Source organism: Ambystoma mexicanum, chromosome 1p (assembly GCF_040938575.1).
Source record: "Ambystoma mexicanum isolate Mex_15411 chromosome 1p, UKY_AmexF1_1, whole genome shotgun sequence".
Taxonomy (NCBI): Eukaryota; Metazoa; Chordata; class Amphibia; order Caudata; family Ambystomatidae; genus Ambystoma; species Ambystoma mexicanum.
This window is the reverse complement of record NC_090921.1, coordinates 973,314,163-973,327,145: the sequence shown is the minus strand read 5'-3', so window position 1 is coordinate 973,327,145 and position 12,983 is coordinate 973,314,163.

The following is a 12,983-nucleotide window of genomic DNA, read 5'->3' as shown; positions in this document are numbered from 1 at the left end:
TGAAGCTCTTCCTTCCTTATCAGGTATCACGTAATCTGCCACGGACGTTGCTGGCGAACGTGAAACAACTAGACTGCTGCTTCCAGTAGGAGATGCTCTCGCGTCGGCAGTCTTAACAGTAATGTTTCCCACTGTACTTCCTAATCTTTTCCTTTGCCACCATGACCAACGGTGGTAATTTGTAACAGTATGTCCCCTCCTCAGGGGAGGTGAACCCGGCTTTCCCGGGTGAAGTCGGAAAAACCTTCTCACCAATTTGGGGGCATGAACCCCCAAAGCTGCTTCCCACGTCCTTTCAGGCGGCGAATAACCTTTCCAGTCAATTAGGAATTGAAGACGGCCTTGCCAATATCTTGAGTCACAGATATTGGCTACTTCATATTCAGGTCCGGCTTCTGTGCTCACCGGCGGAGGGCGAGTGTTAGTTGTCCGTAAAAAGCGGTCTTCAACAGATAACTTGATCTGGGAGACATGAAACACAGGATGAATTTGAGACGAGGATGGAGATAATTCTAGCCGAACCGCTGATGATCCCACTAGAGTCATAATCTTAAATGGGCTAAAATATTTGGGAGATAACTTGGAAGGAACCAAATGTCTGGGAAGGAACCGAGAAGCCAGCCAGACCAGCTCCCCCTCTTTAAGTGCAGGCATTTCCCGGCGAGGATGGTCTGTGTACCGTTTAGCTCGGTCCTGGGCTGACTTAAGAGATAGACGAGCAAGCTGATGACATTTTTGAATGCCATTGTCCAGTTTTGCCTCCCTCTCTTCCCCACTCTCCTCACCAGATCGGTAATCCTCCAATTCTTCCGTATTGAGATGCCGACGTGAGCAGAAATCTCTCTTCGTGGTTGAAGATACTTGTCTACCACGAGAGGAAGCCACAGTGAATGCTTGAAATAAGCAGTCCTGGGACTCCTCTCCCATAGTAGGCGACAAGGGAAAAAGCCTTGATGGCAGAAAAAACCCTTGAAAGGAACGAAGCCAAACCGGAGTCTTCCAAGGAGATAGAATGGAACGTCGTCTGTGGTTGCAGGAGAGTAGGTATCCGGCTACTGCGGATTGGAGGAGGTAGGCGGCGGCTGATGATGGCAGAAACAAGGCAGAAAGCGCCTCGCAAGAATGAGTAGTGAGAGAGACTCAAGCCGGCGGCGAGAGAGAGAGAGCCGCGAAAGCTGAAAGAAAGTGAAGCAAAGGAGAGAAGAGAGAGAGAGAGAGAGAGAGAGAGGAAGAAGCCTCGCTCGGAACTAGGAGAGGCGAAGGGAAAAGCACGGACCAAGCCGCGATAAGGGAAATACTAGCGTTCTCACCCAAAGCAGGAAACAAAACCCTATGGGGTTGCAACGCCGCGATCGCCGGGAGTGAGAGACTGAAATACCTCCCGGCGACCGCCATGTTGCCGGAGAACTAGACCGCGGCTGCACGTAAGTGAAAGCAACGTGCTGGAACTACGGTCTGCGCCGGAGCCTCCAATGCGGAAGTACCCGCCAATCGGCCCGGCTGCGTACGACAGTATGCCCCCTCACAAAGCGAACCCCCCCAGGCTTACCCGGAAAACACTGATGAAACCCAGTCAACAACCGGGGGGCATGAATGTGGGAGACTGGTTCCCAAGAGTCCTCTGACTCCGGGTAACCCTTCCACGAGACCAAGTATTCCAATCGTCCCCTGTAGTATCTGGAGTCACGAATGGCCGAAACTTCGTATTCCTTCGTACTTCCAGAACCTTGGACTTGCAAACGGGGAAGAGATCTTAGGTGAGGATCCGGAACAAAAGGTTTGAGAAGGGAGGAGTGAAAAAGAGGATGAATGCGACTGAGAGCGGGAGGCAATTTCAATCTGAAAGCGACAGGGTTGAACTTAGATAGGATAGAAAAAGGTCCCAAAAAGCGAGGAGAAAGTTTGGAAGGGTGAACCCATCGAGGCAGAAATTTAGTAGAGAGCCACACCTTGTCTCCCTCCTTCCAATCGGGACAGTCCTGCCTACGTTTATCCGCCTGTTCCTTGTTCCAGCTTCTGCTCCTTTCGAGACTGAACTCTGCAATCCTATGCGCCTCCGCAATGGACTGAAGCACTGCTTCCGCAGTGGGAGAGTTCGTAGGAGCTTAAATCACGGGAAAAATGGTTCGAGGATGCACTCCATATGTGCAAAAAAAAGGAGTAAAACCTATCGCGGAATGTGTAGAATTGTTATACGTAAATTCTGCGGTGGGTAACAACGACACCCAGTTGTCTTGGTGTCGGTTGGTATAACATCTCAGATATTGCTCCAAGGTGGCATTCAGTCGTTCTGTCTGGCCATTCGACTGAGGGTGGAAACCAGATGATAGTGCTCTCTCCATGCCCACTCTAGTACACAAAGCCTTCCAGAAGTTTGAGATGAACGGACTACCTCGATCGGAAATGATCTTGTCAGGCAAGCCATGTAGTCGAAAAACGTCTCGTTGAAGGTCTCCGCCATCTGAGTGGCGGTAGGTAAGCCAGGTAGCGGGGAAAAATGTGCCAATTTCGTGAAAGTATCTATCGTCACCATAATGCAAGTGCAGGATTCGGACTTTGGTAGATCCACAATGAAATCGGTAGAGATGAGACCCCAACGGAGTGTAGGCATCTCGGGTTGGGTCAGCAGACCTAAGGGCTTTCCCGATGAATATTTAGCTCTGGCACATATTGGACAGGCCTTGATGTAATCCTTACCTCTCCTTTCAATTCAGGCCAGAAGAACCTTCTTGCGATAAGTTCAGAAGTGTTCTGCACTCCTCTATGACCCGAGGTAAGTGGATCATGGCCCAAATGAATGATCTTCTTACGCCAAGGGCCTTCTGGAATGTATAGTCAGTTCTCGTAAAACACTAAACCTTCCTTCTCGGTATATTTTCCTCCTCGTAGCTTAGAAAGTTTCATCCTTTCGGAAGCCAACGCGGTCTTCACTTCTTGAAAGAAAACGTTGACCAGTCCCAGGATCTTGTTTCTTCTGAACATAGTTTCTCGAGAATGAGGGGTATAGTCTCCAGGAACCTCCTTCCTTGATAAGGCATCTGTGACTTTATTCGAGGAACCGGGTAGATAGGTAATATGAAAGTCGTATTGGGCGAAAAAATAAGCCCATCGGACTTGCCTTGAATTAACACACTCCATGTTTTGTAATGCCTTGAGATTCTTATGGTCTGTCCTAATGAGAAAAGGATGACGCGCACCCATCAGTAAATGTCGCCAATCCTCACAGGCCAGCTTCATGGCGAGTAGTTCCTTCTCTAAAACCGAATAGTTAAGTTGGCTGGGAGACAAAGTCTTTGAGAGATAGGCTACTGGATGTTCCATACCATCGTAGGTTTGTAAAAGAACTGCCCCTATAGCCAAGGCAGAGGCATCAGTCTCCACGATGAACTGTCGGTTTTGATCCGGATGTCGAAGAATCGGAGCGGAACAGAACAATCTTTTTAAGTCCCTAAAACCCTGTTCAGCTTCGGGTAACCATAGGAAAGGCCCTGAATCTTTCCTTAAGAGTCGCGTAATGGGAAGTACTATCTCTGAGAAGTTTGGAATGAACCTCCTGTAGAAATTTGCGAGACCCAGAAATCTTTGTACCTCCTTTACACTGTCCAGGGAGGACCAATCGAGTAATGCAGCGACCTTGCCTGAATCCATGGAAATTCCTTCTTCCGAGAGAACGTATCCGAGGTAGTGAACAGAGAGGACTGCAAAAACGCACTTCTCGGGTTTGACCAGAATTTTATAACGTTGTAGACGCTCCAGCACTTGAGTCACATGAATGATATGGGATTCCAAATCGGATGAGTAAATCAAAATATCGTCCAAGTAGATGATGACAGTAACCAGTAACAGATCGGAAAATAAACGATCCATGAATCGCTGAAAAATGGCCGGGGCATTCACTAATCCGAACGGCATTACTTTGTATTCGTATAATCCGAACGGGGTGCGAAAGGCTGTCTTCCATTCATCTCCCTTGGCAATGCGGAGCAAATGGTATGCGTTCCGAAGGTCCAGTTTAGTAAAAATACGGGCCCCCTGTACGGCCTCTATGATCTCAGATATGAGCGGCATGGGATAGCGGTCTCTGATTGTAACCTTATTTAGTCCTCTGTAATCAATGCAAGGACGCAAATCGGTGGAGTCCCTCTTTCTTATGAAAAACAATGACGCTCCTGCCGGAGACTTGGAAGGTTGAATAAGGCTGTTTTGCAAATTGGTATCCAAGTAGTTCCTTAATACCTGTCTCTCGGTCTGGGTTAAGGAAAACATCCTGCCGAAAGGAACTAAAGCATTAGGTTCCAGCTCTAAAGAGCAATTTTCAGGCCTATGTGGGGGTAGATCCGCAGGTATAGTCTCCTTGAAGACCTCCTGGTAGGGTAAACAATAATGCGGTAATATGTGAACCCCCACATGATCACTTGTTAACACCGTCGAAGTAAGGGACTCCCCATGGAATGGTCCTGAGAGGCAATGTTGTCTGCAGTACAGAGATGAAAAACTCAACTGGTTGCTAGTCCAGTTTACCTGAGGGTTGCGTTTGCGAAGCCAGGTAACTCCTAAAATTATAAGAAAGTGCGCTGCTCGAATGATGTCGAATTTGAGCACTTCTCTATGTTGGAAGATGGTAACTCCTAGTTCTTCCGTGGTATGGGTTATCAGACCCAACGAGAGGGGAGATCCGTCCACACCCTCTACCTTTTGATCCTCTTTGTGGGCTACTCTGTGAAGGCCCACCTTCTCTGCCCAAAGAGTGTCCACAAAGTTTCCGGCCGCCCCACAATCCAGGAGGGCTAGTGCATCTATAGACCTTCCCCGGGATTCAATTCGTACAGGAATAACCATCAACCTGGAATCCTCCAAAGTGTTGGGAGCTGAAATGGAGAGAGAAACATAGGGACTAAATGGGTTGCAAGTTGATCCTCGGAACCAAGTCCCCACTGGCACCGAGGAAGTTCGTTTCCCTGTGACCTGGTTGGAACCACCTGACAATCTTTGAGCTGGTGCTGCTCAGACCCACAATAGGCACACAGTCCCCTTTCCTTTCTCCTTCTTCGCTCAGCAAATGAAAGTGGACCCCTGGTAGCTCTGATCTGCATTGGCTCTTCGAGGGAGTGGGAGGAGGCGTGAGAAGAGGACGTAGAAGTATTGGATGTATGAGGGCTTGTTGATACACAATGTTTGCGGAGTTCTGCTCGGCGTTCTTGAAGACGATATTCAATGTGCAATGTGGAGGATAGCAGATCAGCAAAAGTCGGTGGGCGAGAGGACCGGGCAAGCTCGTCCTTAATCTCTTCTCTTAGGCCCCTCCTGAAGATGGTGTACTGGGCTTGTTCCGGCCAACCTGCTCCTGTCGCCAGAGTCTTGAATCGGGTTATATAGGTTAGAACATCTGAGGACCCTTGCCGCACTTCCAACAAATCCTCACATGCAGTGAAGGTTAGTTCCGGTCTCTCAAATGTCTGTTGCAGCAAGGCTTGAAACCCGGCAAAGTCATGTAATATGGGGTTAGCACTGATCACCAATGGCGTGGCCCAAGAAAGGGCGTTACCAGTCATATTTGAGATCAAAAAGCCTACCTTGGATTGATCGGTGGCAAAGGAACGAGGCCGAAATGTAAAGTACACTACACAAGCCTCCATGAATTCTTTTATCTTCTTTGGTGAACCATCAAACTTCCCCGAAGGAAGCGACATTATCGGTAGTTCAGCAGGCGAAACCTCCCGAGTCGTGGCAAGTTGGCGTAGAACCACGTTTTCAGCTTTAACCGTCTGTAATTCTTGTGACAGGCCCTGAACCGCCTTCCAGAGTTCCTGGATCTGTTCTTCGGCTGACATTGTGTTCTCTTGGCGTTGCAAACTGTCCAGTTTTGTCTCCCTCTCTTCCCCACTCTCCTCACCAGATCGGTAATCCTCCAATTCTTCCGTATTGAGATGCCGACGTGAGCAGAAATCTCTCTTCGTGGTTGAAGATACTTGTCTACCACGAGAGGAAGCCACAGTGAATGCTTGAAACAAGCAGTCCTGGGACTCCTTGTCATGATGCCTACCTCCAAGGAGCCAGGTCTGACCCAGCAACCCCAGAGGCAGGCATAATTTCCCCCAGGGGAGTGCCAGCGGGCCCAAGCTGGGGCCCTTTGGACGCAGTCCTGGCGCCTTAGGCGCCAGGCTCATGTTGGACCCCTGTCCTGGCGCCTTAGGCGCCAGGCTCATAAAGCTAGACATGTGTTCAAGTGTTTTAATGTGCACTTACCTGATGCAGACCATGCTGCTACATCCAGGCCCTCTTGAGGCCTGAATGGAACTACTTTACCTGTGGGACTACTTTCCACCCGGGTGTGGTCGGGGAAGGATACATACCTGATCAGTGGAAGGATACACACTTGGAACTTCTTCCAAAGCTATTTAAACCACACCCGATCAGCAACTCACGCTTCGCGTTGTTCTGCTCCTCGCAGCTGGACGCTCACCGTGTCAGCTCCTGCATCGGGACCTCAGCCACGCCTGTCAGTATCCTGGGTCACCTGCAAAGGGAGACAAAAGACCTTACCTGCTAAATCAGCACCACAGAGACATCACACCGACGATCCTGAAAAGGAAGACATCATTTTTAAAAGCATTTCGCTACGATCGCTGCAGCGCTGCATTTCACTCACCTATCCTGGACGCCTCCATCTTCAGCAGCGATCATCCGGATCCACAGCCACTTCCCAGAGCCTAGAGAGAAAAGACAAGAACAAGGTGAGAGAAGGAAAGGAATAGGAAAAGCTCAGTTTCCTTCTAAGACTTAGCTGTTGGGTCATTCCCATTTCATTTCGGGTCTTGCCGCTTCCAGGCATTTTCCGGACCCCGGCCCCTATGGGGAAAAAAGACAAAGACATTGAATGAGCGAATGCAAAGACATTACCCGAGCGCTCATCCAGAACTTACCTGTCATTTACTGGAACTGCACGTTTCACTTCGGGTCGGCGCCATATCTCCGGCATTCCGAACCCCGGCCCCTAAGGGGAAAAAGACATAAGCATTAGCGCTTGCTGCAACAAGACTATGAACATTATTATAAAGCTTGGACTTTTGAACTTGCAGCAGAACTTTTACAGCGCCTTACCTGAATAGTCAAGCTTACCTGAACTCCCATCAATCCTCAATCCAGTGAAGTAACTGGGTTTCAACACACCCCTGCATCAGAAGCAGGATGGAGAGCCCATCCTTCATGACCCTAAGGTGAGACTTCACGGGGAATCGTGGAAGGGTATCGTGGAGGGTTGGAAGAGAGTGGGAGGCTTGAGCATAACTCAGTCAGGAGGTAATACTCCCTTTTCACGCACAGGGGAATATTCCTGCGAGCCAGAGAAGCCAGAGTAGAGGGGCCCTTCTTGTCCATCTTCAGAGTCCTGCGCTTCACCATTGAAGAAGCACCAGCACTCGAAGCCAGACCTGCGCCTCCGTGGGAATCAGGTGAGCGTTACACTCCTCTCCCATAATAGGCGACAAGGGAAAAAGCCTTGATGGCAGAAAAAACCCTTGAAAGGAACAAAGCCAAACCGGAGTCTTCCAAGGAGATAGAATGGAATGTCGTCTGTGGTTGCAGGAGAGTAGGTATCAGGCTACTGCGGATTGTAGGAGGTAGGCGGCGGCTGATGATGGCAGAAACAAGGCAGAAAGCGCCTCGCAAGAATGAGTAGTGAGAGAGACTCGAGCCGGCGGCGAGAGAGAGAGAGCTGCAAAAGCTGAAAGAAAGTGAAGCAAAGGAGAGAAGAGAGAGAGAGAGAGAGAGAGAGAGAGAGAGAGAGGAAGAAGCCTCGCTCGGAACTAGGAAAGGCGAAGGGAAAAGCACGGACCAAGCCGCGATAAGGGAAATACTAGCGTTCTCACCCAAAGCAGGAAACAAAACCCTATGGGGGTTGCAACGCAGCGATCGCCGGGAGTGAGAGACTGAAATACCTCCCGGCGACCGCCATGTTGCCGGAGAACTAGACCGCGGCTGCACGTAAGTGAAAGCAACGTGCTGGAACTACGGTCTGCGCCGGAGCCTCCAATGTGGAAGTACCCGCCAATCGGCCCGGCTGCGTACGACAGCCATAGATGAGACTGTCCACTCCCGGACATTGAGAAGAAGGGGGAGTGATTGAGGGTAGGAAAGATGGGTGATATCCACAGGAGCAATAAAAGGGGGTAGTCTTTAATGCTGAGTGATGGGCATTATTATATGCAAATTCTGCCAGCGAGAGCAACTCCAACCAATCATCTTGGGCTGCAGATACAAAACACCGTAGATACCCCTCCAGAGTTTGATTCAGGCGCTCTGTCTCTCCGTTGGTCTGCGGGTGATAGCCTGAACTGAGTGACCTCTTAATTCCCAACTCGAGACACATTTCTTTCCAGAATGGAGAGGTGTATTGAGGACCTCTATCTGACACAATAGTGTCGGGAAGGCCATGTCGGGAAAAGATCTCAGCCAGAAACACCTTAGACATTTGCGCGGCCCCAGGAAGCTTGGTTAGCGTTGTAAAGTGAGCCAATTTGGTAAAGTAATCCATAGTCACCATAATAGTGGTATATTGAGAAGAAGCAGGAAGATCGACTATAAAATCTGTAGAAATCACCTTCCAAGGTTTGTCAGGGATAGGCATACGGGATAATAGACCGTAAGGTGGAACCCAAGGGTTTTTGGACTACTGACATACTACACATGCAGGTACATAGTCACGCACATCAGTCTTTAGTGTTGGCCACCAAAAATGATGTGTGATCAATTCTAATGTGTTTTAATACCCCCAATGTCCCGCAGCTCTAGAGTCATGACACATATGTAGAACCTCTTTTTGAAGAGGAGCGGTAGGGATTAAGACTTGTTACTTGTGGAAATAGCAACCCTGAGTCAAGGTAAGTGGGTGAGAGACTGCGAGGTCTTCACGTAACTGTATATTCTGAGACGTTTCTTGCTTCAGAGCATGGAGAAAGTCAGTCACCATGGCCACAAACGTAGCTCTTGGGAATAAAGGTTCTGGGGTGAATCTGTGGGAATCCTTGCGAGAGAGCAGATCTGCCCTTAGATTTTGATTCCCCGGTAGCAAGGTAAATTCAATTCTGAAAGGCAGGAAAAAATGGGCCCATCGTGCTTGTCGACTGTTAGTAGTGTAGGCTTGCTGTAGAACTTTGAGATTTTGGTGATCCGTTCGGACCTCCACCGGAAAGGTTGTACCCAATAAGAGATGTCTCCACTCCTCAAAGGCTCTTTTTATAGCTAACAGTTCTTTTTCGAGGACTGAATAATTCTCTTCAGAAGGGCTAAAAGTCTTCGACAGGTAAGCCACTGGTTTTTCGTCTCCTTGATCGTTCTTTTCGAGTAGTACAGCACCCAAAGCATGATGTGAGGCATCAGTCTCTACCACAAAAGGTCGGGCTTGGTCTGGAGTGGACAGGAGCTCCGCAGAAGTGAAAATAAGTTTTAATTTATCAAATGCCTCTTGTGCCCTTTCATCCCAACTAAATGAGACTCCCTTTTTTAGCAATCTGGTAAATAGTAGAACAGTTTCTGAAAAACAGGGAATGAATTTGCGATAGAAATTTGTGGAGCCCAAAAATCGCTGGATCTCTTTAACTGATGTTGGAGGTGGCCAGTCTAAAATGGATGATACCTTCCTTGGATCCATGGATATTCCTTGAGTTGGCAATATGAACCCCAAATAAGTGACTTGCTCTTAATGGAATTCACACTTTTCAGCCTTGCAATACAATTGGTTTTCCTGAAGACGAGCCAGAACTAGATTGACATGTCGGATGTGCTCTTCCTTGTTCTTGGAGAAAACCAAAATATCATCAAGATAAACTATAACAAAATGGAGGAGGATGTCGGAAAATAAATGGTCCATAAATCGTTGAAAAATAGCCAGTGCATTAACCAGGCCGAATGGCATGACATGATATTCGTAGTGTCCGAATGGGGTTCGGAATGCAGTCTTCCATTCATCTCCTGGAGCAATTCTGATGAGGTGATAACCACCTTGTAGATCCAGCTTAGTATAGAAGGAAGCTCCCTGAACCGCTTCTAAAATGTCAGGGAACAATGGCATTGGGTATTTGTCAGGAATGGTAATTCTATTAAGGCCCCGGTAGTCAATACACGGTCTTAGTTCCTCTGAGTCCTTCTTCGGAATAGAAAATAGTGAGGCTCCTGCTGGAGAGTTAGATTCGGTGATCAGACCGTTCTGATTATTTTTTTGAAGGTATTCCTTAAGGGGGGTCTTTTCTCTCTGAGACAGCACATACATACGACCAAATGGGATTGGCTGATCAGGAAGAATGTTAATGTGACAGTCATCTCTTCGATGCGGAGGCAGAGTAGGGAATTTCGGGAGTCGAAAACACTGCTAGATATGGGTGATGGCAATCAGGAATTTTCTTAATATGACGGATAGATGGAATTTTCTGAAATTGTTTTGTCTCCGAAGGAATATGTACTCCCACAGAAGCCTGAGACAGACAATGGGTGACACAGTATTCAGAACCTAAAAAGAGAGTTCCGGCGGTCCAATTGATAAACGGATTATGAGTCCTTAACCAGGGAGAGCTGAAATTACAGGAAATGGGCGGTTCTAATTAGGTCAAACTCTAGAATTTCCTTGTGTGCCACGATTAAACATGTTAAAGGACGAGTTTGTTCTCGAATTGGTCCTGAGCTTAAAGGAGTTCCATCAACCCCCTGAATAGGAGTGGTTATTGGCTTGGTTACCCTGGCAATACCCTTCTTTGATGCCCACTCATCATCCAGAAAGTTTCCCGCAGCCCTTCAATCAATAAGCGCAGGAATGCCCTTTAAGACCAAATTTTGGGAGGACTATTGTCAAAGAAATCACCACCATGGGCTGTTCAACAAGTTCAGTGTCTAGAGAAGATTCATTCATAGTTGGGGAACTCTGTCTGAATACGCCTACCGTGGTTCCCCCTATGGTAGGGACTTGGTGTTTCCCAATACCTGGGAAAGTGCCCAACGAGGTGGAAACACTGGACAGTCTCTTAGAATGTACAAGGAAGAACCACAATACATACATAGTCCTAAAGTCTACCGCCTCTCTCTCTCGCTGCTGGATAGCGGGCCCCTCATGGAACCTATTTGCATGGGCTCTTCTGTAGATACCGGCTTAGTATTTTTGGGGAGAAATTCTGTATGAGACCGGAGTCCCTTCCCCTTCTTCCTTTCATAATGCCGTTCCTGTAGCCGGTAATCGATCTGCATAGTAAGGGTGATCATGTCTGCCAGGTTGGCTGGTCGAGGAACCTTCGAGACCTCATCTTTGAGTTCTTCAGAAAGGCCTTGTCGAAATAAAGTAATAAGTCCACCATCGGCCCATCCGGTTTCAGAGGACAATTGTTTGAAAAGGGTAATATATGCCATAAGATCCTTCGAACCCTGTTTTAAATCAAGTAGCTTCTCTTGGATGGTTACATATATCTCTTTTAGGCTAAACATGGATTTGGTAAAGGCTGGGTAAGAGTCAAGGACAGCATTACCCCGAGGTAACTAAAGGGGTAGCCCATGCTAACGCTCGACCGGATAAATGCGAAATCAGAAATCCTACCTTATCTTTATCTGTTGGAAAGAATCAGGGCTTGAAAGTAAATTGGATCATGCAGCTATCAAGAAACTCCTTCAATTTGTGGGGGTCACCATCAAATTTACCAGTCTGTAACGTTGATGGGGGAGATTCTGTAAAAGCACGGGCTACCTGTTGTTTTAACTGTGCGTTGTCTTGTTTTAAGGTTTGCATTTCTAAGGACATAGACTGCATAGCAGCCATGAGTTGTTGCATCTGTTGCTCCATTGTAAATTGCTGTCCGCCCTGGCAAATTCCACGAGCAATGGCGTCGCTATCTGTTATCTGGTTTAGAATAAAACTGTATCACTAACCTGGGCAGACTGCAGTTCCCAATGAAGACAGCCAGCAAGAGATTGGAAGATCTCCCGTGAGAATCCTGCACCCCCCTCACCCATGAGCGAACATCAGGGAGGAGGAAGGCACAACCCCCAGGGAAACCCTCCTGGGGAAAAAAAAACCTGGGTAGCAGCAAAGCTTCGGGCTGGTCGGTAGGAAGTAGATGCAGTTCCTTAAAAGAGCTAGTATTCAAGGAGGACGAGCGTTCTTTCTACGAACGAACAGGTAAGTGCAAGGATAGAAGGGTAAAGAAGTACAGGGTAAGCAGACTACCGGGAGGGTAACTTACAATGAATCCTAAATGGAACCCAATGGATTGCGTGGTTATTCTCTGAAACTCGATGGAGACAGAGAAATGATTCCTGCACAGCTTGATCGGTAGCGGTGCTAAATTTAAAGGAAAGAATATCCAAGAAATAAATGCTTGCTGAGAAACAGATGAATGGAGGATAGAGGGAGATAAATACAACACTCACTGTCAGGGACGGAACTTCTCTCAAAGAAACAAATGGAGGAGCGGAAGTCTTGGAACCCAGAATTGGCCAAAGTGTAAGTGGAGCACTGATAAAGGCAGTAGCAACGCATTTGCTTGAAGCTCTTCCTTCCTTATCAGGTATCACGTGATCTGCCACGGACGTTGCTGGCGAACGTGAAACAACTAGACCGCTGCTTCCAGTAGGAGATGCTCTCGCGTCGGCAGTCTTAACAGTAACGTTTCCCACTGTACTTCCTAATCTTTTCCTTTGCCACCATGACCAACGGTGGTAATGTCTAACAACACCCACCTGGCGTGGCGAGCGTTGACACATTCCATCTGTTGGAGTACCCAAAGGTTTCTATGGTCAGTTCTGATGGTAAAAGGCTCTAGAGATCCTTGAAGTAGATGCCTCCATTCCTCACAGGCTTTTTTAATGGCCAATAGTTCTTTTCCAAAACCGAGTAATTCCTTTCACTGGGTGTCAGTGACCTGGAATAGTAGGCAATTGGATTTTCTGTGTTTTGGAGCAGGGCGGCCCCTATTGCACCATCAGAGGCGTCCGTCTCCAAAATAAAA